The sequence below is a fragment of the Diabrotica virgifera genome, chromosome 2, assembly GCF_917563875.1.
Source record: "Diabrotica virgifera virgifera chromosome 2, PGI_DIABVI_V3a".
Lineage (NCBI taxonomy): Eukaryota > Metazoa > Arthropoda > Insecta > Coleoptera > Chrysomelidae > Diabrotica > Diabrotica virgifera.
Window position 1 is genome coordinate 259,006,886 of NC_065444.1, and position 27,305 is coordinate 259,034,190.

The following is a 27,305-nucleotide window of genomic DNA, read 5'->3' on the forward strand; positions in this document are numbered from 1 at the left end:
AACTCATTTTATTTTCAAAAGCATCGATGTAAACCTCCTGGATGTGGCATCGCGCTAAACCTCCACCGCGACTTACCGGCTCTGTTCTCTTCCATTCACTACAATGTGTTTGTTTTACATGGATATCGAGATCGACTCCGCGACCTCCACCTCCACCTCCATCGCGATCCACTTGTTCTGTTCTTACCCTAAGACTCTATAAGCAAAGGAGAGATGTTTAGGGCAATGAGGATTTCTTCCAGAATATGGATCTAGGGACAATTGTCTTAATCTTAAATGTTTGTTTCTATATTCCTGTATCTTTCCATCTTCCTTATAATGAAAATTGCATCTGTTGATGATCTGCCGTAGATAAAGCCAAACTGATTATGGGATATTTTAGTTTCTTCACGTATCCGTCTATCAGGCATTATACCCATACTTAGTAATGGTATAATTAGACGAATATCAAAGAAATACTTAGTTCAAAAAACCCTAACACACCAAGTAACTTGCCTCATTATTTTCTCGGGTCTTTATCCTAGTATTTATACTGACCGTTGCAATATACTCACTCCTTGGTGCAGTTCTAAAATTGTCGACAAGGTCGTCGAATAATGAACCAGCGTGTCTTTGGCGGAGGAAGTAAGACAGTCACATTCTAAACGTCCATTTTAAAACTTTCCACTTATTCTCGCCGCTGAGAATTTTACCGAACCTACATTTCTCTGTATATCTTTGAGAAAGTTCATGTAAGCACAAGGTTGTTATTAGGAACAATAATACCGAGTTAAAATCAATTGGTTACTTAAACGACGGTTTGTAATGTCTTAATACCTACACAAAAGAGTATCAACATTCTGGTGAATAACTGTGAGGGATATAGGGCTTTGTATATGTTGTGTCATTAATACATTTATGAATGTATACTGTTAAAATGATGTATGCGGGTCAGTTACTCTCCTAAGTTATTATTTCCAGTAATCATGTACCGGGTGTCCCAATAAGAATGGCTCTCGGCCATATCTCAGAAACCGTTTATAATACAGCTTTGAGAGAAAAATATTTATAACAAAAGTTGCCTAGGGAAAAGCCCGGAAATTATTTTCATAATTGTAGGTCCACCGCTAGAGGGAGTAACTGAATATCCAAAATTAAAAAAATCAAAATTTACCTAATGAAAGGGCACTGGAAATCCAATCATCGTATTCTTCATAAAATTCTGCGCATATTTGATTTCACAAGTTTAAGTCTACCTTTGCAAATAAGACATGGGGGTGAGTGGGAACCTTCTTATGAAAAAATGGCTGTAAGTCTGGTTCTGCTAAATCGAATTTTGCATACTTGGTCTTGTTGAAAACAGCTCTTTTTCGTCAATGTAAGTGTCTTATTTTCGAAATAGCCTAATAAGTAATATCCAAGCTAGAAGGCATTATTTAATTATTTTCAGAAATCTAGTTTCCTTTGGAAAATTTTAAATACAAGTATGCATTTTTAATCATGTATTACAAAATTAGATGAAATTAGCAACATAATACCGAAAACCGCATGTGGATACCTTTTTTCAATCTCGAGATATCTTAAGAAATGTGTAAATTTTAAACATAACTGTTACTGTCACCGGTAAACGAGGTTAAGGAAAAGTAGTGTGCTATGGAAAAAACAAATAAACATTTTCCAGATGTAAACGTATATAATTAATTAAAACAACAATAAGACAAACAACACTATAAAATATAACAAAGCAATAAAAGCAACTACTTACTTAGGCTTAGTGACTGCCTAAATGTTCAAATTGCTGCCCATCATTTTCGATGCAAGCATTTACTCTTTCAAGAGTAGTTTGTATAGCAACAGATTTAACTGTTTTAGACTTTTATTTATGGGGACGGATTAAAGACCTTGTTTTTGCCGATAGACCCACTACTCGAGAAAACATGATCTAGAATCTAGAGAATACGAAACGCAATTCAAAGTATTGCGAAAGCAGAAATTGAGACTGCTGTTCAATCTACTCTTGAAAGAGTACAAAGAGAACAATTTAAACATTTAGGTCGTCACTAAGTAAGTAGTTGCTTTTATTTCTTTGTTATATTTTATGGTATTGTTTGTCTTATTGTTGTTTTAATTAATTATATACATTTACATCTGGAAAATGTTTATTTGTTTTTTTTTATAGCACACTACTATTCCTTAACTTCGTTTACCGGTGACATGACAGTGACAGTTATGTACACATTTCTTAAGCTATCTCGAGATAGAAAGAAAGTATCGACATGCGGTTTTCGGTATTATGTTGCTAATTTGGTCTAATTTTGTAAAACAGGATTAAAAATGCATACTTGTATTTAATATTTTCCAAATAAAACTAGATTTCTAAAAATAATTAAAAAACGCCTCCTAGCTTGCACACTCTTATTAGGCTACTTCGAAAATAAAACAATTACATTGACGAAAAAGAGCTGTTTTCAACAAGACCAAGTATGCAAAATTCGATTTAGCAGAACAGCCATTTCTTCATAAGAAGGTTCCCACTCACCCCCACCTCTTATTTGCAAAGGTAGACTTAAACTTGTGAAATCAAATATGCTCAGAATTTTAAGAAGAATACGAGGACCGGATTTCCAGTGCCCTTTCATTAGGTAAATTTTGTAAAATTTTGATTTTTTAATTTTTGATATTCAATTACGCCCTCTAGCGGTGAACCTACAATTATGGAAATAATTTCCAGGCTTTTCCCGAGGAAAATTTTGTTATAAATATTTTTTTCTCAAAGCTGTACTATAAACGGTTCCTGAGATATGGCCGAGAGCTATTCTTATTGGGACACCCGGTACATATACAGGGTATGCCAAAGTGTATAAAGACGTATGCAGAATGTCCTAAATTAAATATAAAATATAAATTAAAGAGCAAAAAAGTAAGAGTATATTCGCAGTTTTTTCAGAAAATTTCTTCCATTTATTGATATTTAAAAGTCGGTATAAATAAGGTATAAATAATTATTTTACAAAATTAGGTTTTCTTCTTCTTCTTAAGGTGCCGTGCATTTCTGCGTAGGCGACGACCGTACATTGTATTGTCAGGTGACATTTTAGATAATCAGGATTAAATTATTGTTCTATTTTTAGCAGCACAGCAGCATATTCATTTTATAACTGTGGTTTCCCGTCCATTGACGAATATTACGCAGCCATGATATCCTTTTTGGTCCTATATCTCTCTTCCCCACTATTTTTCTTTTTAGTACTAGTTGCTAAAAAGTGTATCCATCTCCTCGTAATATATACCCTAAATATGCAGTCTTTTACCATAATCAAAAAGTTCCCTATCCTGAAGACTCGTTCATTTTGGGGAGCGGTCCTTTAATATCCATGCTTCCATTCCGTACAAGAGAACAGGACAAACGTAAGCCCTTATCATCTTGTGTCTCAGGTCGAAATCCAACTTGCGATCAGTCAGAAAGTACCCTGCACAAACCTTACGGAAAGTAGGTCCCAGTGAATTTAGTTCATACTTTGGGAAAATGCTCTTTGAAGCATCCTGATAAAAAGTTCTCATGGGCATATCTCGATCGTATGGAGATGCATCAATTAAATACCAAAAACCATCTAAACTCTAGAAGATGACGTCCCCAGCAGTGGCCCTGGCCACCACGTGCTCCGGAAGTCAATTCTGATGGCATATTCGTGTTTAGCGATCCCAAAAACCCATGAGTAATCTGTTTATATCAATTTAATGCCGAAAACCCTCGAAACTCTAAAAGATGACGTCCGTTGAAGGTCAAGGTCAAAGAAAAGGTCGCCATTGGATAGCCAGGAAAAAATCCTAGACCACTAGTACTTTTATTTGATGCAAACTTCTATTTGTTGCCAGATAACCAGTAACTCAGGGAATTGGAATACCCAGTAAATCTTATAATTTTCCGAGTTTGTGCCTCTATATCTTGAAAATCCTCTATACGATCGGGTTGTGCCCATGAGAACTTTTCATCACAATGCTTCAAAGGGTATTTTCCCAAAGTATGAAGTAAATCCACTGGGTCGTAATTTCAATAAGGTTTGTGCGGGGTACTTTACGAAATTTCAAAAAAGCATTTCTGACTTGTTCTACTCTGCTCATTATTTGAGTCTCAGACAACTCAAGTATTTTATTTAAACTGTCTAACTTGCTTGATTTCTTGGATCTTTTCATTTGGGTAATTATTTCTACCTATAATCCTTATGTTTGTCTTCTTCATATTTATTTTCAAACCCAAGGCTTCACTTACAAGAGTTAGATCAATAATTAAAATACGTTGAAGATTTTTGATGTTACCTGCATTATAGTTGTGTAATATGTGTAAGATGAGGTGGAAGAAGATCTGCAAAACTTGAGAAAGTGATTCAATTTGCTGCCAGCAAATTTACGATTACAAGGTAAGATCGAAGGTAAAAGGGATATAGGAAGAAAGAAAAAATCTTGGCTACGAAACATCAGATATTGGACCCACACAACAGCCAATGACTTAATTCATCAAACCCAGAAGAGAGAAATTTGCCATATTGACCTCAATAGAGAAGGCACACAGGTGAAGGAAATTTACGATAGCCATGTTAATCAACATCCAGAATGGATAGGCATCATAAGAAGAAACAATAGAATTTTATGGGATTTCCAGGTCTTCTTCTCTCTTACGTCAATCCCGTTAGTTAACGAAGAAACGTTTTCAGTAAAAAGACTAAGACTAAGTTTTCAATCTAATAAAAACAGTGGGAACCATCCCTAGTAACCACCTCCGAGACTTCTAAAAAAAATCAGCATCCCAGTAGTGATGTTGATTATAGTTACTTTCGAGTATTCGTTACAAATCGTTACTTTTGTATAAAGTAATCATTTAAAGTATTCGTTACTTTGATTACTTTTGTTACTCTTGTACTTGAGTACCGGCAATCATATCGAGAATCGCATTTCTGAGTATTTCGTATAAGTATAAGATCCGATATAACGACCTTCACCGATCTATTTAAGGTACTAGTACACTTTAGAAGACCAAAAATAAGCATTTTTTCAAGATTTTTTTTTCTCAGGACCTTTATTAGAAATGAACAAAACTTTTTACATATTAATATCTGACTCTTGGAGAATACAAAAAATATATCTTTTTTCATTTATGCACGTACACTAATGTTGTAGAGGGCGCCAAAATCGAGGCCTCGAAAAAAAGTAGTTCCGATGGCGGACAGTTAATCTCATGATTGGGATCTCTGAAACAAAAAAATCATACGGCATTTGAAAAAGGAAGGTTTCTTACGTGAGAATTTACCACCGTTAGTGAAAAATTCCGCAAAGAAAAGATTTTACGGAAATTTGAAAAAATTTTGTGAAAAAATGACCCGTTTTTCTTCAGTTTTTCATGGTTAAAAAATAATTATTTTTTATTTTTTGATGAAATTGTGGTAAATTGTCACGTAAGAAACCTTCCTTTTTCAAATGCAGTACGATTTTTTTGTTTCAGATATCCCAATCCTGAGATTAACTGTCCGCCATCATTTTTCGAGGCCTCGACTTTTGCGCCCTCTGCAATATTAGTGTACGTGCATAAATGAAAAAATATATATTTTTTGTACTCTCTAAGAGTTATATATTAATATGAAAAAAACTTTATGTTCATTTCTAATAAGGGTTCTGAGAAAAAAATTCTTGAAAAAAATGATTATTTTTGGTCTTCTAAAGTGTACTAGTACCTTAATGGATAGAAATTAAATGATATGTAATTGTTCTGTCATTGCTGCTCCACAATATCAGTAATCTCGAGTAATCTGTTTGCATCAAAGTGGCAAAAACACACCCTCGAAACCCTAGATGACGTACCTTATATCCCGGTCTATATAGACATTTGAAATAACAAAAACTGCCGGAGAGCCAAATTCTGGTGGAGAGCTAGGGTATACCATAACAAATAAAGTATTAAAAGTCCCAATCGATTCCATGTGTGCAACAAAAGTTATTCTGGGTCAAAGGTCAAAATTTGAGATTTTTTGGATTTTTTTCGAAAACGGTAAGTTTCATCAAAAAAGAACCTTAAACCAAAGTTGTAGATATTAAAATTCTCTACAAAAATAGTCCTTACTATTTTTATCCTAAGAGTTGCCATTCCTGAGATATCGCGATTCTAAGAGTCACATTATACATGATATGCACACGTTTCCACACCACCTGTGAGGTAGTGTACTCGGCGCGTTTTTTTACCTTGGTTTCCCCTGTAGGCCTACTCCACTAACTGTTTTGACAATTTTAGGATAATTTAAGGAAACAATACCGGTCAAGTTCTAGATATTACCTTATTATTGATATTGATTATTGATATTGCTATTGATTATTAGGTTAACTATTGTTTTGATTTCTTTAGATATTTTAATCAGATTCATATTCTTGAAAGTCTACTTCAACAGGCAAGTCTTCTTCGATTTCACCTTCTTCCTCTTCCTGGATATTCAAAAATTGTTCAAATGTGACTGAGTCATTGGTCTCTTCATTAAAATCACAGGGTCTTCCTCTGTTGTACTAAACTGGACATTTGAGCAAGACTGACCTTGGCAGTTGGTACACGCTAGACAACACAGCAACCCGACTTTTTTACATTCACATTTGCCACTACAACCTTTTTTGCAATTGCAAAAAATAGTGTTAAGGAGTTTTTCTGGGGCAGGTGGGAGTAAGGTTTTAATCGGTTCCAGAGTATTATCTATTAATTTCCAACCCCAGTCTTCTTGATTCAGTTCATTGCCTAGCCATGTTTGAACTTGATAATATACTCGATACAGATGTTGAAAAGCGGATGCTGATGTTGGAGGAAGACATGATAGTTGTACTTGTTTTTTGTTTCGCGTATTTTTTACAAAAGTTAAGTATCGGTATTTATCAAGACAACTAAGACAGCTAACTGCAAGAAGAAAGCTAATTCCTTCCGTAATTATTGTTTGTGGTGTGGAATCAAGTTCTGTAAAAACTTTACAGCACTCAGTCAAATCTTTTTTTTTTTCGAATAATTTAAGTACTGACTTTTTGCCCCTTCTGTACATTGCTGACGTAGTGTTACAGCTGGTTATCGCATGTAAAAATAAAATGTACTTTTGGCATTTGTGATAAGCCGATAAACTTTTCGAAGAATATATCTCTGCTCGCTGTTGAGCCCTTCCAGGTTTCAGAAAATAAATAATTTTATCTACTGGAGTCCTTGCAGTAAGCAGTACTAACAAATCAACATCTTCACCAACTACAATTGTTGTGGTTGTTGCCTTAAATTTTTTTCAATTGCTGTCTCAAATAAGGACATCTGCGTCATTTTTAGCTTGTTTCACTTCAATATTCGCAGCTGTTAATTTGTTAGTTAACATGGAAATGAAACGAGGTTTATTATTAATCTTAGCGAAAAATTGTTGTTGATTCGCTGGAACTATTATATTTTCATCAAAGATAATCTCGGAACCTGATGATGTTTTTGTAGTTCGACGACGTTGTTCTGCAGCTTTAATATTCTTTGTCAAGTCACTGTAACCGTCAAATACCACTGTCACTGTAAGCCCGTAATGTCTGCTAAATGGTAGACGCTTGTAATTAGCACTTATATTCACTTGAACTGAACCTTTAGCACTAAAAGAATCAGATAATATGAACAAGACTTACGGACAATACTGTAGCCATTGTTTACAATAGACAATCTGTTCTTTTTTAAACAATGGTATAGCCAAATGTTTTTCAAGGCCACGTGGATAGAGGAAATTCAGTTTGGGACTGATTATCTTTTGAAGAAACATTTTTCAGAATATATTATATAAAAGAGACACAAATAGGCATTTATACTTGTCTTAAGTGCCACATTATGCATATACGTGGCTTATCTGTGCATTATAATGTATAAAGTAACTTTTAAAATCGCGATATCTCAGGAATGGTAACTCTTAGGAAAAAATTGTAAGGACTATTTTTGTAGAGAATGTTAAGATCTACAACTTTGGCTGGATGTTTTTTTTTTGATAAACTTACTGTTTTCGCGAAAAATCCAAAAATCTCAAATTTTGACCTTTGACCCCGAATAACTTTTGTTGCACACATGGGATCGATGGGGACTTTTAAAACTTTATTTGTTATGGTAAACTCTAGTTCTTCACCAAAATTATGCTCTCCGGCAATTTTTGTTTTTTGCCAACTATTTTTATGTCTAAGTTGACCGGATTATTAGCAGTAACCCTGGGCACCCAGGTGCTTTGGAAGTAGGTTCTGATTGCAAAGTCGTGTTTAGTGATCCCAAATACCCCGAAATAAGAAAATCTGGCCCTTAATATACTGATTCTAACATGTTTATGCATTTTTCGATGCGTTTTATACACTTTAAAATGTAATAAGGCATTTCCACCTATTTTTGTATTGTAGACTTTTTCCAGACGTCATCCTAATCCTAAATACAATGCAAAAAGTTGCAAGTCTCTATGTAGGCTATTGATTATGTACTATAGAAAGGAACTACAACGTTAACGGGGTTTTATTATTTCATATGGTCAATGAATCTCTATATATGAGAAAACCGCGGAGTGCTACCATTTAAAGGGGTGCGTTTTTAAGAAATGGGTGAATTAGTCCCTAGGCACAGGTTACATTAGGGTGACTTCTATGCACTTTTGGTACAAACACGTCTACATAAAAATTGATCCTGGTTAAATTTCCTATCTAAATATAACTTTTTAAAGTCAAAGATACTTTTTTTACAAAATATATTCAAAAGAAAATGCACAAAGAAACCCAAAAGAAAGAAATTTTGTTTTTTGTCCCATAACTTTTGTCCACGGGGATATAGGTATAGACATTGCTTCACAGAAAAAAAACTTACATATTTTGTCTTTAAAATTATGTTTGGTAGAGGTCATTAGGATTTACAGTTTTCGAAATATGATTTTTCAAAGTTCGCCACTCACAGCAATTTCGGGCAATTTTCCTTGTTATTTCGCAAATATTGTTCTGTAACTTTTTTCGACGTAACTTTAGGTATACGCAATGGTACATGTAAGAGGAAGAGAAATCAATTACCTTTAAAATGTTCTACTGTATAATGTTGTACGACTTCTTTTAAAGAGGTTATAATTTTCAAGACTTTATACTTTTAACGAGTTTTTATATTTTTTACGATTATTTTTTAAATTTCCCTTTATAACTTTTTTTTCTACATTTAGGTATATATTTTATAATAAAAAAGAAAGCTTATTCTGTTTACTTTAAAATGGTGTATTATAAAAAATTCTAGGATTATTTTTGAATAAGATATGCTTTTTCAAAATGTAATAAGTACTTGCAACGATTTTTAATTTTAGGATTATTTTTTAAATTCCTCATTATAACTTTTTTATATGATTGTGTGTTATGATTTAATCTTATTTTTTATAGGTAATACTTTGGATCCACTTGACTCGGCCGGGTTTAACTTCAAAATATGGATTAATTCCAATATTTACTGTCAAAGCTCCTGCACCACAAGCTGTGCTTGAAAAAATAGCATGTAAATGTACCAAAGGATGTACAAAAAATTGCGGTTGTAGGAAGATAGGAATTAGTTGTTCAATATTCTGCAAAGGGTGCATGTGCATGGGTACTAATTGTGGGAACTCTAAGATAACTGGTATCAGAGGTAGATATTGAAGCTAATGCTAACGAAGAGATGGACTTTGATTTTGAAATTTTTTAAATGTCAACGTTTAAATAATTTTAACTAAAGTGATGTTTTCTAAGACTAATGTTTATGTAATTTTTGTAAAAGAAATAATTTTAAATAATACAGGTAAAAAAATATTAAAGAATCACCCGGTTTCCATTACATATTTAAATATAGATAATACACCATTTTAAAGAACAGAAAGTAAGCCCTCTTTATTGAGCAATATAATATAGTATATTCATGTACAAGAAAAAAAAAGTTAAAATGAGAAATTTCAAAAATAATCGTAAAAAATAATATTTTGTTTATATTAGGTATTTATATAATATATTAAATATATAATATAATATTATATTATATATACTATATATAATATAATATATAATATAATATATAATATATTATATAATAATATTATTTTATTTTTATATTATATTATAAAAAATCGTTAAAAGTATAAAAGCTTGAAAAACCATAATTTCTTTAAAAAAAGTCGTACAACGTTATACAGTAGACCATTTTAAAGGTAATTGATTTCTATTCCTATTACGTGTACCATTGCATATACCTAAAGTTACGTCGAAAAAAGTTACAGAACAATATTTGCGAAATAACAAGGAAAATTGCCCAAAATTGCTGTGAGTGGCGAACTTTGAAAAATCATATTTCGAAAACTATAAATCCTAATTACCTCTACTAAACAACATTTTAAAGAAGAAATATGTAGGTTTTTTTCTGTAAAGCAATGTCTATACCTACATTACCGTGGACAAAAGTTATGGGACAAAAAACAAAATTTCTTTCTTTTGGGTTTCTTTGTGCTTTTTCTTTTGAATATATTTTTGTAAAAAAAAGTATCATTGACTTTAAAAAGTGATATTTAGATAGTAAATTTAACCAGGAATAATTTTTATGTAGATATGTTTGTACCAAAAGTGCATAGAACTCACCCTAATGTAACCTGTGCCCAGGGACTAATTCACCAATTTCTCAAAAACGCACCCCTTTAAATGGTAGCACTCCGCGGTTTTTTCATATATAGATGTCCATTGACCATATGAAATAATAAAACCCCGTTAACGTTGTAGTTCCTTTTAGCTATCTTATTTTGAATATAATCAATAGCCTAATGTACCTACTATATTTAAAAATAGATTTATTCCTGTGTTTTTAGTGTTAAATGCCCTGGTCTAATAAAAACAGTGTCATACCTACATACATGAAAAATTAAAGTTGATCATAGTCTAGAAATATTATCATTTCTACATATTTTCCGGTCAATCTGAGCTATTTATTTCTAGGCTTGATAAGAATAGTGTGTATTTATTATTAAAATCTAATGTGTTGCATTTTCATTTTCAAAAGAACTAACATCTGTGAAATTCTGTGAATTATATACCTCGACAAATCGTATAGACATCTGTTTCTGGGTGAATGCTTTGTTAAATGATATACCTCCCTCTGTTTCAGCTACTTCTCAGCGCCCTGTAATCCTGTAAAACTCTTCATAGCCTTCGCCCTTTATAGATAAAATTTTAGTTAACTGTACTGATTACCGAACACTCGTGGAATCCGGTCCGACTCCGATATCAACCGAGTAGATACAATACTCAAAATCAAAATAGGTACTCGCTCTGATACGATTGATACGAAGTAATCAGAGTAATCAAATTTATCAAAGTAACGATTTACCTCTCTGTATAGTAATCGTTACTTTCGGTATTGGTAAGTAACGAGTACTTTGTAACGAATAGTTACTTTTTCAACATCACTACATCCCAGCCATTTCTTTCGTTGCAAGCCGAAATTGTATCCTGGTTCCCTGGTTGAGTCAGAGAGAAGAGCATGTGTGTCTACTGACGAGGGACAAAAATGTCCCGAAACCGGTATAGACGCTTGCTGCACTCTCTGATTGAACTAGAATATAATGCTGCTGCGTTTTCGGGTTGCAAAGAAATTGAAAATGTTTATACATTTTTAATGTTTTACAGTAAACTTTACTATACTTACACTTACAGTTCACTGTTAAATAATTGGTACCAATTTACATGTACACGCAAACAAAAATTAACAAAACAAAATGAATATCGTTTTTTCTTTAATAAAGCGTTATTTGACAGAACAAAAATATGTTTTCTAATGAAAATTTATTGACATAAATTATAGTTAATTATTTAATCCATACATTTTTTAAACAGGAAATAAATAACACCTTGTGTTGTATGCTATTTACGATAAAATGTACGTAATTGTAAAATAAATTAGACAAAAAACAAGTTATTACGTGTTTATCAACACTTAACGTATGAGAATGTATTGAAAAATTATTAGCCTAGATTGTTATTTGTTCGGTTAGTTACTTTTTAAATATCCATTCTGTAATTTTCCTTTAAAAGCAAAAACTTCCACCTATTTTGCCGATATTTTCATAATGAAATTCGTACACACCAAGCTGCTAAATAGCCAGAGAGGCAAAGAATATTGTCTGTAGTTGTATGCCAGGGAAAACTACCACTAATAAAGCGTCATCCAAAACACTAAGACCCCGTTGTCATGACAGACGCTTAACGCGCCTTTTGATAACGCGGTATTACAACTACATACATTTTACTTGAAACCGTTCACATGCTAACGCGCGTTTTAGGTCATTAAGACGCGCGTTATCATGTGAACGGTCTCAAGTAAAATGTATGTACACTGCGCTCCAAAATTAACGCATAATTTTAAAATTCTTATTTTGAGTTGTGATGAAAAAATTTTTGTTTGTTCTTTTCTGCTTTATGATTGTTTTAGAATATCTTAAATGAAAAACTTTTCTTTTTTTACAAAAAATGTATTGAAATTGAAAATATAACATCATAAATCTAAACAAACAACTGATCTAAACAAACATTATAATTATATGACGGAATTTAATTTTTTAAGTTCAGGAAAGTACTAGAACCGAGTACTGGTATCGAGTATTGCCTCCTCTGGCATTTATTACAGCTTGACAATGATCTCTCATACTGAGAATTACCGTTCTAATTTCTTCTTGATCAATTTGATCCCAAATTTCAACTAATCGCAAAAACATTTCATCTAACGTCTTTGGTGCATTAGGTAGTTGTCGTAGTCGTCTGCCTATGATGTCCCAAACATGTTCTATTAGGTTGAGGTCAGGACTTCCCGCAGGCCAATCCATGGCAGGAATTCCAACCGAATGACGATATTGGTGCACAATTCTTGCCATGTATGGCCCGGCATGATCTTGTATAAGCATGTAATTATCCCCAATAAATGGTGCAAATGGCACGATATGCTCTTCTAAAATGTCTGTTATATACCTCTGCGATGTAAGCCGCCCGCGATCTATTCTAACTAATTCCGTACGAGCCTCCCAATTAATCCCAGCTAAAACCATTACCGAGCCGCCGCCATACTGTACACTGTGCGCAGCGTTCCCCAGGCCTTCTGTACAGTCGGTTTCTCCTGTCATCAGAACAAAGACAGTACCTGGATTCATCGGTGAACAATATTCTTCCCCAATCGTAACTATTCCAATCAACATGTCCACGAGCAAAATGCAATCTTTGCCTTCTATGGTCTCTGGTCAATGATGGGCCAGTTGGTGCCCTTCCAGGGCGTAGGTCGTTTTCGGCAAGTCTTCTTCTAATCGTATTTTGGCTGATTCTAAAGTTATAACGATCCAAAAATTCATTTTGTAGAGAAGTACTGCTAACAAACCTTTGTCTCGGTGTACGAAGTGTCAAAAACCGGTCTTGATTAGGAGTTGTAACCCTTCTACGGCCATGCCTGGGGCTTCTCGAGTTACTTCCAGTAACAGAAAAACGTGTTAACACTCTTGAAATTGTTGACTGAATGACGTTAAAACGTTCAGCGAGTTCGACTTGAGTGTATCCTTCTTCGCGAAGAGTAACGATTCTAATACAGTCACTTTCTGACAAATTTCGATTTTATTGCTGCTGGTGGTTCATTTCAAAGGAAAAAACATTCACTAAACTTGAAAAACCCCTTTAAACGTTTAGCACAACATATTCCAACCCAACTAAATTTGAAATAAAATGATGCACAACTAGCATGTTTTTAATTTTTTTGTAAAAAATTATAAAAACATCAGCGTTTTTACCGTTCTTTCGATAAATTTTATAATATACCGTGGGTAACAATAATAGTGAAGTCACTGAAGGTGGATATGAGCTATTACCTCCGATTTCATTAAACCTCCATCGATTTGCATAAAAATTGGTGAGTAGTTAGGGGATATCTCAAGGAACAAAGGTGACATGGTGCCAACTTGCGCTTTTACCCTGGGGGTGGATCCCACCCCTTCTCGGAGTGAAAATTATTTTATTAAAAATAACCCCACAATTAGATAGGGGACAAATTATAAGCAAAATTTGTTATATAAAGTTATTAAAATAAATCAAAACTTCTTGAGTTATTAAAAATCAAAAATTTTAAAATCCACAAGGAAAGAAAAGTTTTCCTGTAGTTGGCTGTATACCATCAATCAAAAAAATTGGAATGAATCCTTTGTAAAAGGTATAAAATTTATTAAAATCCCTAAAGGGCTACATCAGAACAAAACGTTTTCGATTTTATTACAAAATCATCATCAGTGTAAGACAGTCTGAATGCTAGCTGAGCCACCAAAGAAATATAGGGGTAATAACCCTTTAAATATAAAATGTATGCTTTACAGATGCATATTTACTTAAAATGCCTTGTGATGGGCAAAAGGCAACAGAAATAATGCCCTAAGGTAAGGTATTTAAATTCCCAACATGTGGGATGCAAAAAAATTGAGTTTACATTTCGATGACTATCAGTTTCAGACTATCAGAGACATTTCAGTTGCCATAAAGTCATCGAAATGTAAACTCAATTTTTTTGCATCCCACATGTTAGGAATTTAAATACCTTACCTTAGGGCATTATTCCTGTTGCCTTTTGCCCATCACAAGGCATTTTAAGTAAATATGCATCTGTAAAGCATACATTTTATATTTGAAGGGTTATTACCCCTATATTTCTTTGGTGGCTCAGCTAGCATTCAGACTGTCTTACACTGATGATGATTTTGTAATAAAATCGAAAACGTTTTGTTCTGATGTAGCCCTTTAGGGATTTTAATAAATTTTATACCTTTTACAAAGGATTTATTCCAATTTTTCAAAAATTTTAATTTTTCGTAAGAAAAATGAATGTTTTTAACCGATTTTTCATAGATAACTCAAAAACTATAAGTTTCTACATAAAAGTTATTATTACCAAAATTGAAGCTAATAAAAAATTAAATAAACTTCTTACCAAAAAATTGAATGCATATTCTTTTCGGCGAGTACCCAAATCTAAGTATTCAAGCTAAATTTCGGGAAAATTATGCATTTTATAACATAAACTTATTAAGCATTTGTGAAAGTACTTAAAAATATCTATCAAATAAGATACAGAACAAGTTAATAGCATGAAAATTTATGCTCCAAAAATTTTTCAAACTTAATCTTTTAAAAAATTTTCCAAAAAATATTATCGTTTTTTTCTAATAACTTCGTTAACTTTTAAGATATCAGGTTCACCTGAAAACAGTTTGAAATGATATTAAACGGCGTTGAAATTAATCTTTTACACCCCTTACTTTTTTTTTTTAAATCAATGATTAAATGGCCACGGTTACATGGTTCTCGCAGCAAATTTTAATCTTTAAACGTTTCTATCTCGGTTATTTTTCACCTACAGAAATAGTAAAAGAGTTATAATATTTTATATAGAAAAAACTTAAATTTGGTTATTTACCATTTTTTACGTATATTGAGTATTTTTATAGTTATTGTCAAAAGAAAATGAAAATGACGATAATTTTACAAATTCTGATTTTTTTAAATTATTTTTTTTTTCAAAAATATGCAATCTAAACCGGTTAAAATTGTTAAAATCATTACCATAAATTTTAATTTCTGTGGAAATGGCGTATGTTTTATTTTCCACTTTTTCCTAAAAAATTCGAAAGGTTTCTCTTCGTTTCATCATAACTTGCTTAATTTTGATGCTATTAACTTCTTCTTGAGCTCATTTGTTAGGTATTCTGAAGTACTTTGATAAGTATTAAGCAGGTATATTTTATAAAATGCATCGTTTTCCCGTTTTTTAAGCTTGAATACTTAGATTTGAGTACTCATCGAAAAAAATATACATTCAATTACTCATAACTCACTTTGAATTAACATTAGCCTAGTACTTTGAGTGAACAGTGTATTTAGTTTTTTATTGTCTTCAATTTTGGTAGGAATAACTTTTTTGTTAAAGCTAATAGTTTTTGAGTTATACGTGAAAAAAAACTTTAAAACATGCATTTTTTTAAGAAAAAATAAAATCTTTGATCTTTAATAACTCAAAAAGTATTGATTTATGTTAATAACTTAATATAACAAATTTTGCTTAGAATTTGTTCCTCTATCGATTTATGGTATAATTTTTAATAAAATAATTTTCACCTCAGAAAAGGGGTAGCATCCACCCCCAGGGTAAAAGCGCAAATTAGCATCATGTCACCTTTGTTTCTTGAGGTGTCCTCTAACTGCTCACCAATTTTCATGAAAATCGATGAAGGTTCAACGAAATCGGAGGTGAAAATCTTCAGTGACGGCACTATAATATAATATTATCACAAAAATCGAAACATTAAAATTATTTGAATTACCAGGGTTTTTAAAATTATGCGTTAATTTTGGAGCGCAGTGTAGTTGTAATTGCGCGTTATCAAAACGCGCGTTAGAGCCCGTTCACATGAGAGGCGATTAACGAGCGTTTTAATAACGTGCTATTACAACTACATACATTTTACTTGAGACCGATCACATTCTAACGCGCGTTTTAGGTCATTAAAGCGCGTGTTAGCATGTGAACGGTCTAAAGTAAAATGGCAGGAACATTCTCATGGCAGGAACATCTTAAAAAAATTACAGTGAAATTTGTGCGCCCCATTATAATTTTATGGGGTTTGTTCCCTTAAACTCCCCAAAAATGTTGTGTACGTTCCAATTAAATAATTATTATTGTGGTAGCATTAGTTAAACACAATGTTTTTAAAACTGTTTTGCCTCTTACTACTTTTTCGATAAATCAGTTTTTATCGAGGTACAGTGAACATTTGTAAAATCCAGCACGAATTTGTAAATGGTTCAGTAAGATTATAGAGACCTGGTAATAATATATAAAATTATTTATAATTTACATTTTTCAGGTATATTTTGAAAATTATTAAAAAAGTAGCCACAATTCAATAAAAACTGGCTGTTCGAGAAAATAAACTCCTGGACAAAATTAACGCACCACTCATATTTTTCTTAATAAGCTTTATTTATTGATAATTTACTGTACGACAAGTTGCCTATGGACCTTGTTTGACAGTGACAGTTGTTATGTAAGCTAATAATAGTCTTGTTTTAACAATAATTTGTATTGAACTTCGTTTTAGACTAAAAGTGAGTTAAACTTTTCATAAAAAGTGCCGATTAAAGCAAAGTGCTTGTGAGCAACAAGCTTTTTATTGTGATATTTTTCATCACATGCATGTTTGGAAGTTCATTTGCATAAAAATCAAATAAAAAAATGAATCGCCAAAGAAATTTGTCAATAGAGCAGGCAGTGTGAGCATCGACTCTCCTAGATGAAGGATATTCAATGCGATACGTTGCAGGTTTGTTAGGAAGACATAATTCCAGCATCAGTCGCAAGATGAGGCGATATAATGAAACATCGTCGTACCATCGAAGACCAGGGCAAGGGCGAAAACATTGCACTAATCAAATTGATGATCGTTTTTTGAGACAACGTGCTCTCAGAGATAGGAGAGTCACCAGCAATTTGCTAAAAAATGAACTAGCAGATGTTCGTAATGTCTCGATATCGTCTCGAGCAGTTAGAAGACGAATGAAGTAAAAGTCAGACTTACTCTCAATCTTTATTATAACTTCCGACGACCGGTTTCGCTCTTTAAACTTTGTAGAGCATCTTCAGGTCAAAGGTAACAAGTTACAAAATGCTACAAATAAAAACCAGAATTAGCACATTGTCTGGTTGTAAAAGATGCTAAAGATCCATATGATCAAGCCAATGTTGAATAAAATACATAAAAGTAGCGAAATAGCATACCAATGCACATGCAAGCATTCATGGGGGGTGTTGGTACAAAACTTCCCTCAAACGCGACAACATGCGCAGAAGTATGCTATACATAATCATGCAATCATAACGTGTCGTACTTACATTCGGATACAAGGTGCCATCAACTCAGTTTTCATTATCATGATGTTTCTTTTAAAGTTATGTTAACGGGATATGGTGGAATAGACGGGCGATGCAGCAAAGGTAAACAAATCTATGGGAATTAGGAGTTCTTGAGGGTGATGAGATAGTTGGTGCAAGTTAACCAGCAAATCTATGTCTGTTGTTATGTTTGTGTAAATCAAATTAGTGAATGACTTTTTTACAATTTTAATGTGTGTTGATTTTAAAGATTTTATTTTATTTTATTTTATTTTAATTTTATCTATATTTATATGTATATTAAAGAATTCTATTTATTATTAATGTAAGATTGACAACGTTTGGATCGTAAATGTATTGAGTAATTATTGTGTATGTTAGAATTTGGTTGTGCAGTTGTAAAATGATTATTTTAAGGTCAAAACCAGATCTGTGACGTGTACTGCTCGTGTGGGACTATTGTTCTAATAAGAGGAGTAGGGTGATCGAAAGCTTATTAATTGTAGTTAAAATGCCATATCGGCAGTCAAATAATAAATAGCAATACAAAGTAAAAAGGTGGATTTAAATTAAATTAAAATTTAAAACAGCAATGTAGGCAAACAAAACATTACAATTACAATACAACTACAACCACAATTGTAGTGTTGTTGTGTTGTATTGTAATGTTTTGTTTGCCTACATTGCTGTTTTAATTTTTAATTTAATTTAAATCCACCTTTTTACTTTGTATTGCTATTTATTATGTGACTGCCGATATGGCATTTTAACTACAATTAATAAGCTTTCGATCACCCTACTCCTCTTATTAGAACAATAGTCCCACACGAGCAGTACACGTCACAGATCTGGTTTTGACCTTAAAATAATCATTTTACAACTGCACAACCAAATTCTAACATACACAATAATTACTCAATACATTTACGATCCAAACGTTGTCAATCTTACATTAATAATAAATAGAATTCTTTAATATACATATAAATATAGATAAAATTAAAATAAAATAAAATAAAATAAAATCTTTAAAATCAACACACATTAAAATTGTAAAAAAGTCATTCACTAATTTGATTTACACAAACATAACAACAGACATAGATTTGCTGGTTAACTTGCACCAACTATCTCATCACCCTCAAGAACTCCTAATTCCCATAGATTTGTTTACCTTTGCTGCATCGCCCGTCTATTCCACCATATCCCGTTAACATAACTTTAAAAGAAACATCATGATAATGAAAACTGAGTTGATGGCACCTTGTATCCGAATGTAAGTACGACACGTTATGATTGCATGATTATGTATAGCATACTTCTGCGCATGTTGTCGCGTTTGAGGGAAGTTTTGTACCACCACCCCCCATGAATGCTTGCATGTGCATTGGTATGCTATTTCGCTACTTTTATGTATTTTATTCAACATTGGCTTGATCATATGGATCTTTAGCATCTTTTACAACCAGACAATGTGCTAATTCTGGTTTTTATTTGTAGCATTTTGTAACTTGTTACCTTTGACCTGAAGATGCTCTACAAAGTTTAAAGAGCGAAACCGGTCGTCGGAAGTTATAATAAAGATTGAGAGTAAGTCTGACTTTTACTTCATTTAAAATGAACTCTCACATGCAACCCATTCAAGATTTCAGTTAGAAGACGTTTACATGAAGCAGAATTGAGCAACAGAAAACCGGCCAAAAAACCCTTGCTTACCAGAGAACACAGGGTTCAGAGATTGAATTTTGCAAGATTGCATCAAAATTGGACAATCGATGATTGGAAACGAGTTTTTTTCTCCGATGAGACTAGAGTAAGCCTAAAAGCTCCAGATGGTCGTGAGCGTGTCTGGCGAAGGCGAGGAGAAAGGTTTCCCAGCTGCAATATCTCTCCTAAAGTACCTTTTGGTAATGCCTCTAAAATGTTTTGGGGGGGAATTTGTTTTGAAGCTCGTACGGAGTTGGTCCCCATACGTACGAGGTCTATGAATGCCCATTATTACTTAGACAACATTATTGTCGAACATGTAATGCCTTTTGCTCCGTTTCTTGGACCTAATTGTTTATTCATGCCAGACAACGCTCGTCCTCCTGTGGCTCGACAGGTTATTGGCTACCTAAATGATGTTGATATTCCATTATTAGAGTGGCCACCTAACATTCCTGACATGAATCCTATAGAGCATCTATGGAACCATCTCAAAAAAAAGATTCGAAGTCGCAGACCCCCTATTGCCAGTCACAACCAACTCATTGAGGCCGTTATTGAAGAATGAGAGAATATTCCGCAAGATTTTGTTCAATATTTGATATCAAGCATGCCTCGACGCATAAATGCAGTCATAAGAAGTAGAGGAGGGCCTACACGGTATTAGTGTTGACCCAGATGCATTTTATTGTGTTACTTTACTAATTTTTCTCTTTTTGCAATTTGGAGTTATGCTAGCTTATTTGCAAAAACAAATTTTTAAAGAAACAATAAGGCACATTAAGGTCATGATAAAGTCATGTTGGACTTATTTGTAGGTGTTTATTATTATTTCAATGAAACTTAGTTTTATTTTGTGTTCATACTGTAAATATTTAGATTAATTAAAGTAGTGCGTTAATTTTTTCCACGAGTTTACTTAGAGGCAAAAAATTTTCAGGTGGTTATATTAAATCGGTGCAGCATACGTTGTAAATCATCTTCACTTTGAGCATTGATTATAAATATTCCACTATAATAGATAGCTCATCTCTTGGTAACCGAAAGACGTATCAACAACTAGATGGCGCTACTCGAAAACCGTATCGAGATTTCTCATTCCCTCTCTGACTTGCGAGGAGGTAGGAGTAGTGTCAGGGCCGAACTTACCCTATAGGTGTATTATCTGTGACAAGTGTTGTGACAAGTTATAGCAAAATTAAAAAAAAGGACTCACATTTTAGATAAAATGGCCTCACATTTTAGATAAAATGGCCTCACATTTTAGATAAAATGGCCTCTGTAAAGCATAAGTGTGTTTACGCGGGATGTTTTGAAAGAAACGATGGAACAAATAATAATATATCTTTCTTTAAATTTCCCCTGAAAGACGTAGAGCGCACAAAAGTTTGGCAAGTAAAACTGCGGAAATATTGATATTATATTGATGTATATCAATGACCTGAAACAGAGGGTAATTTGCCAGCATCATTATGCAGTGGAACATATTTATCAAAGTGGCCAAAGAAAGTTATTAAGGAAAAATGTATTTATTAATCAATGCTTTGAGAGATTAGTATTGTATCGTCTGCATAGCAGATTATTTTAAGTTGTTGTCGTTTATTGAATGCGTGCCACAAATTTCCAATTATGCAAATGAAATATGGTCAATTACTTTGTATTTGAATGTAATTTGATCAGGAACTAATTTTCCAGACAATTTGTCATTTGAAGATAGTATACAGCACATAAGAATGAGGAAACATAAACAAAACAACAATATTAAATGATATGAAAATACTGCAATTGTAATGAATTAAATTTAGTTAAATATGTGAAATTAAAACAATTGAGAAAATTACATTTCGTTTAAATGTATTTCCTCTGTAGACCCTGAAGTTGACACCATAATTCAAAACAATAAAATAGCAAACTGAAACGTTCTTGATTTATCCCGTAATTACAAACAATCAATTCAATAGTCCGTTCTTTAACAGTAAAATATTGCAAAACCTCTAAATTTTAAAGAACCGCTTGGATTGACATGAAATTTGGCATACACATAGTTATCAAGTCAAAGAAAAAAGTGATATTGTGCCAATATGTGCTTTTACCCTGGGGGTGGTTTTCACCCCTTCTTGGGGGTGAAAAAATATTCGTCCAAAGAAACTCAGGAAATGGATAAACTGGCCAATTTTAAGTAACTTTTGTTCTATAGAGTTTTTTCACTAAGTCAATACTTTTCGAGTTATTTGGCAGTGAATATGTTCATTTTTTCAACAAAATATCCAAGCTTTTAGACGGTTTCTCGCAAATAACTCAAATAGTAAGTATTTTGTCGAAAAAACATTCTTAGCAAAAATATAGCCTGTAAAAAATTTTAAAAATGGTGTATATATCACGTCTCTAGACCTAGTAGAAGCAGAGCTATAGCTAATGAAAAATAGGTTCATATTCGTCAAATTCCAAATGGAATACTTTAACGTGAAATAACCAAAAATGAAGCACATTTCGGGGAAAACTCATTACAACTTATTTAAAGTGTTTAAAAAAAGCTTCATTTTTGTTTTATAAAAAAAAATTCTAGCATCAAAATTAAACAAGTTACGCTCAAAATAAAGTTAGTCCCTTTTGGTTTTGGTAAAAAAATCGAGAAAATCACCCCCCAATTAGTATCTTAAATGACCTTAATCGTTACGCCTTTACAAGTTTCTTGATTCGTGTGTATTGTTTATATGATCTGTAAGTTTCATCGGTTCAAAGTCTTTATTATTGAAAGGGCTGTAGTTAAAAGGGGTTGAACGAGTCACTGATCACGAATGTATGCAAATTTAGCAAATCTTAATCAATTTTTGTCTAACAGAAAAACAAAAAAATACATGATATTCAGAAAAGCAAATCTGACTTTTTTTGTTTTTCGAGATTTTTAGTATCTCTAACAATTTTTAAGTTATTTTGAAAAAAAGCATATTTTTCAAAATTTAAATTTTTAAAAATTTTACTTTGAAGCCAATTTTTTTCAAAAAAAAAACACTTTGAATCGATGAAACTTACATATCATATAAACACAACATAAGTAAAATAATTTGTGGAGCGTTAACGATTAATTTAATTTAAGTTGCTAATTAGGAGGTGGTCCTCCCGATTTTTTTTGCAAAAACAAAAGGGGCCAACTTTATTTTGAGCGTAACTTGCTTAAATTTGATGCTAGAAACTATTTGTAAAAACAGAAATAAAGCTTTTTTTAAACACTTTAAAAAAGTTATAATAGGTTTTCCCCAAAAAGTGCTTATTTTTTTTGGATATTTCACGTCGAAATATTCTATTTTAAATTTGGTGAATATGAATTTATTTTTCATTGGATATAACTCTGGTTCTACGAGATCCAGAGACCTAACGCGTACACCATTTTTTTTAGTTTTTTATATGCTATATTTTTGCTAGGAACGTTTTTTTCGACAAAATACTTACTTTTTGAGTTATTTGCGAAAAACCGTCTAAAAATGTGGTTATTTTGTTGAAAAATTAACATATTCACTTGCAAATAACTCGAAAACTGTTAACTTGGCGAAAAAGCTCTATAGAACAAAAGTTGCTTAAAATTAGTCAGTTTACCCATTTCCGGACTTAGTTTGGACATATATTTTTTCACGCCCAAGAGGGGGTGAAAGTCACCCCCAGGGCAAAAGCACACATCGGCACAATATCACTTTTTTTCTTTGACATGTAAGCTATACGTATGCCAAATTTCATGTCAATCCAAGCGGTTCTTTAAAATTTACAGCAAAAACCGTGAAAGACTGGACTACAAAGAATATTAAAAAAAAATCAATGCAAAATATGAAAAAATAAGTTGTCGGTGACAAATTTTGACAGGCAGTTAAAAAAAATGGATTTTGCGGTGGACATCAGAACGTGTCACTGGATCATACGAAACAACACATTCAAAAAGATTTAATTGGTTTATGAGTTTCACGAGGTAACAACGTCGAGTTTTTGATTTTTAATGATTTTTGAATTTTTGGTATCACTCAGAAGTCAAAAATACAGTCAAAAAGGTTTGTTTTTTGAGTTGTATAATATTTTGTGTAGTTTGAGGTTAAAAACGGTGAGAATTGTCCGAAAGTCGTTCGTGGAGAATTGTAAACTGTAAACTAATAACTAGCCGCGCCAGCGCACAACATTAATCCCTAGTTCGTCTGAAACTTGTCCAAAACTAGTCACAGACTGTCTCCGCGAACAAAGCCATAACTCAATAGGTGTATTCGCGGAGAAAATCCTGAACTTATCCAGAGGGAGAACGCCTGCACATTACAAAATTGGGTGTGTTCGGAGGTCGAATTTTTCCTTCTGAACACCTAATGTGCAGGCGTTCTCCCTCTGGATAAGTTCACGATTTTCTCCGCGAATACACCTATCCCTATAGTTAGGGATTCAGAAACTTTCATATTTACTACTCTTGGCGAGTATACTGAATACAGTAAATTAATTGTGAATATAAAGACTACTTAATTGTGAAAGTACAGATAAAACCATTGGTTAGGATAGGTTTTCAATGTGCATTATTTGTTTGAATTGTTCTAAAGTATAATTTACAATTTCTCATAAAATTACAATTGGAAAATATACAGGGTGTTTCATTAATAATTGTCCATATAGTAACTGGAGAAACCTTAGCACAAAATTCGAAGATTTAACCTAAAACACTAAATAAAATGTGGTTCCTTACTGAGTTACAGGGTGTTTTATCTAAAAATTTAAAAAATATTTTTGCTCAGCATTTTAAAACTATTCGACGTATCATTTTCATACTTGGCAGGAAGTATAGATACTGTACAAACTACTAAATTATGTTAAACACACGTTTCTGCCTGTTACCAGAGGCGTACGAAGGGGGAAAGTGAATGGTTGACCCTTTCCAAATTCGACGCCACTGGCGGAATTGCTATTTTAGTTCAATTTTTGGATTCTCCAATATTTTCTATTAAAATAATATACTCTTCATTCGTAACGATAAAATCATCAGTTTTCGAGATCTTTGAAGTTAAAAATTAAACGACACGGTTATGTTGATTAATGTATTGTGTCGCGTCATTTTTAATTTCAAATATTTCTATTATTATCAAATCTATCTATTATCAAATATTTCAACTAATCATTTTATCGTTATGAATGAAGAATATATTATTTACATAAAAAGTATTGAAAAATTAAAAAATTATACTAAAATAGTAATTTCATCAGTGGGGTAGAATTTGGGAAGGGTCAACCAGCCACTATCCCCTGTCGTATGCCTCTGGTAGTAGCTAGAAACATTTGTTTATCATAATTTAGTAGGGTGTATAGTATTCGCACTTTCTTTCAAGTATGAAAAGGATATGTCGAATAGTTTTAAAATGCTGAACAAAAATAGTTCTTTAATTTTTAGATAAAACACCCTGTAACTCAGTAAGGAACCACATTTTAATTAAGTGTTTTAGGTTAAATCTTCGTATTTTCTGCTAAGGTTTCTCCAGTTACTATATGGACAATTATTAATGAAACACCCTGTATTGGATATCTACAAAATATTTATTTTCACTAGACCATCTTTGTATTTTCACTAGTTTATTTTAAAAACTTTTTTTTAATATTGAAGACTAACCCTCAAATAAATTCGTACTTTTACAAATACATAATAAGTAATTGTTGTAAAAGAAGTAAAATCAGTATCAGTAAAAGAAGTTTGTAATTTATTACATTATTAAGTAATCATTTACTACCAATATGTTGTGAAACCTACAGCTATTTTCAAAGTCTAAATTTAAACTATACACATTACTAAGCATTCCTTTGTAATATGCAACCAAAAATTCCATGTAACTTGACATTTTCTAGAAATCATAAACATATACAGTGTGTTGCATTTAAGATGAAGACAGCCCTGTATTTCGGCTATCCAAATAAATCAAAACAGGAACTGGTGTATATTTTCAAAAAACTGATAGTGTGTAAAGAAATTTATTATAATTCAGTTAAGTATGTACTTTCAGCATTTTAAATGCCATCATCACAGCTATCGTCTCATAGTTGTAAATACCTCAAACGAAGAGAAATCATTGAACAAACACATTACAAATTTAAAATTGACCCATGGATCAAACCACTGGTCAGGGTAAAAACCCTTAGAATATAATATATTTATAATAATCACAAATTTAATGTGTTCTAAATAATGGCTACCATTTTACAATTAACAACTGTTACAATAGTTACTGTTACTGAAGTATGCTTTTTGCGAATGCACGCGATGTTTAGAGCACTAGCGACAACAGATTTTTGACCCCTCCCCCAACCTGCGTTACGTAATACTTGAATGGTCCCAAACTAACAACTAAAATTTTGCAACAACAAATGAAATTGCTCATAAACTTAACAGATGGGCAACAATGTTTCCATACAGGAAGATTGGGTACAGATATAACATTCATCATGAAAGAGATTACCATTCATATGTTTGATTGACTTGAAGAGGGCATATGACAGAGTCAGATGTAATACATCTCATGTATGATAGAGCATACAGCAAGCATACATCTCATGTATGCTTGCTATTGAGTATAGGGACTACACTGTCCAGCTATGAAGACACTGAAAAAGAAGAAAAAGATAAAGTACAAAGTACAAAGATCAAATAGATTAGCAGAATGCCTTGGATGGAAATGGAAACTGTGAAAATGAGAATACTCAGAAGAATTACAGGAAACACACAGAGACTGAATAGGGAGTGACGACATCAGAAGAAAAGATAATGTATGGCGTATGGCGCATAAATGAGTGGACATTAAATGGAAAAAAAGAATGGAAAAGGCTGCATCAGTAGAATAGCAGACACAAGAGTCATTAAAAAGCAAGGGACATATCACCACTGATATCACCAAGTGGTAGAAGTATCGCTCGACCGCGCTAGAGATGATAATGATTGATGAAACGCAGATTTTGTTATTACAAGACGTTTACTTCAATAACAGAGTAGTTGTTTATGGTTGGTTCCAGAAATATACAACTCAAAATATAAAAAAGTTAACATTGGAGGCAAAATATAACCTTAGTGGCCCTCCTTCATAGTTTAAATTAGACTCTACGTTTGCTAATTATTGATATAAAAATAAATACAATTACATAAGTTTATAAAAATAAAGATACTAAGAACAGGTGTGCAATAAAAATAGGTTATGTCATACATTTCTATGTTGGAATTTAAAAAAAGTAAACACAGCAAAAACAAAAACTCACCCCCGTGTTTTTTAAATTTGTAGTTGCAACTTGAATAATTGTGCGTAATTTGAAAATTAACAGGAAACTAGGAAACGTCCACAAAATTGAATAAAGCTACGTCAAAACAAAACTAGAAAAACCGGTGATAACTGTCACTAGTGATGCAACACACAACACATCACTCCATAGGTGTGCCCTTTGAAATATAATAGGGATATTTTATTTCTTCAATAATTGGTGTACCAAATACATATTTTTTGAAATTAAGAATTTTCTTCTTTAATATTCACAACAAGAGTTTCATTTATATTTTGTTATGTTACTTACATAAAAACGAACTTTTAGGAATGGGTTTGCTTCTCTATCTATGGTCTCTAGGCACTGACCTTATATCTGCACAAAAGTGTTGTTTTTAAATATTTTA

General features: G+C 32.5%; 1 protein-coding gene across 1 annotated transcript in view; it reads right to left on the bottom strand.

Moving 5' to 3' along the window:
- Nucleotides 1-27,033, bottom strand: part of LOC114336016 (glycerol-3-phosphate acyltransferase 1, mitochondrial) — a 208,963-nt gene extending 181,930 nt beyond the window's left edge. The window contains exon 1 of the mRNA XM_050644505.1: nucleotides 26,900-27,033. The gene's annotated coding sequence lies outside the window, so the exon portion shown is untranslated. The remainder of the gene's footprint in view (nucleotides 1-26,899) is intronic.
- Between the last annotated feature and the right edge of the window lie 272 nt (nucleotides 27,034-27,305).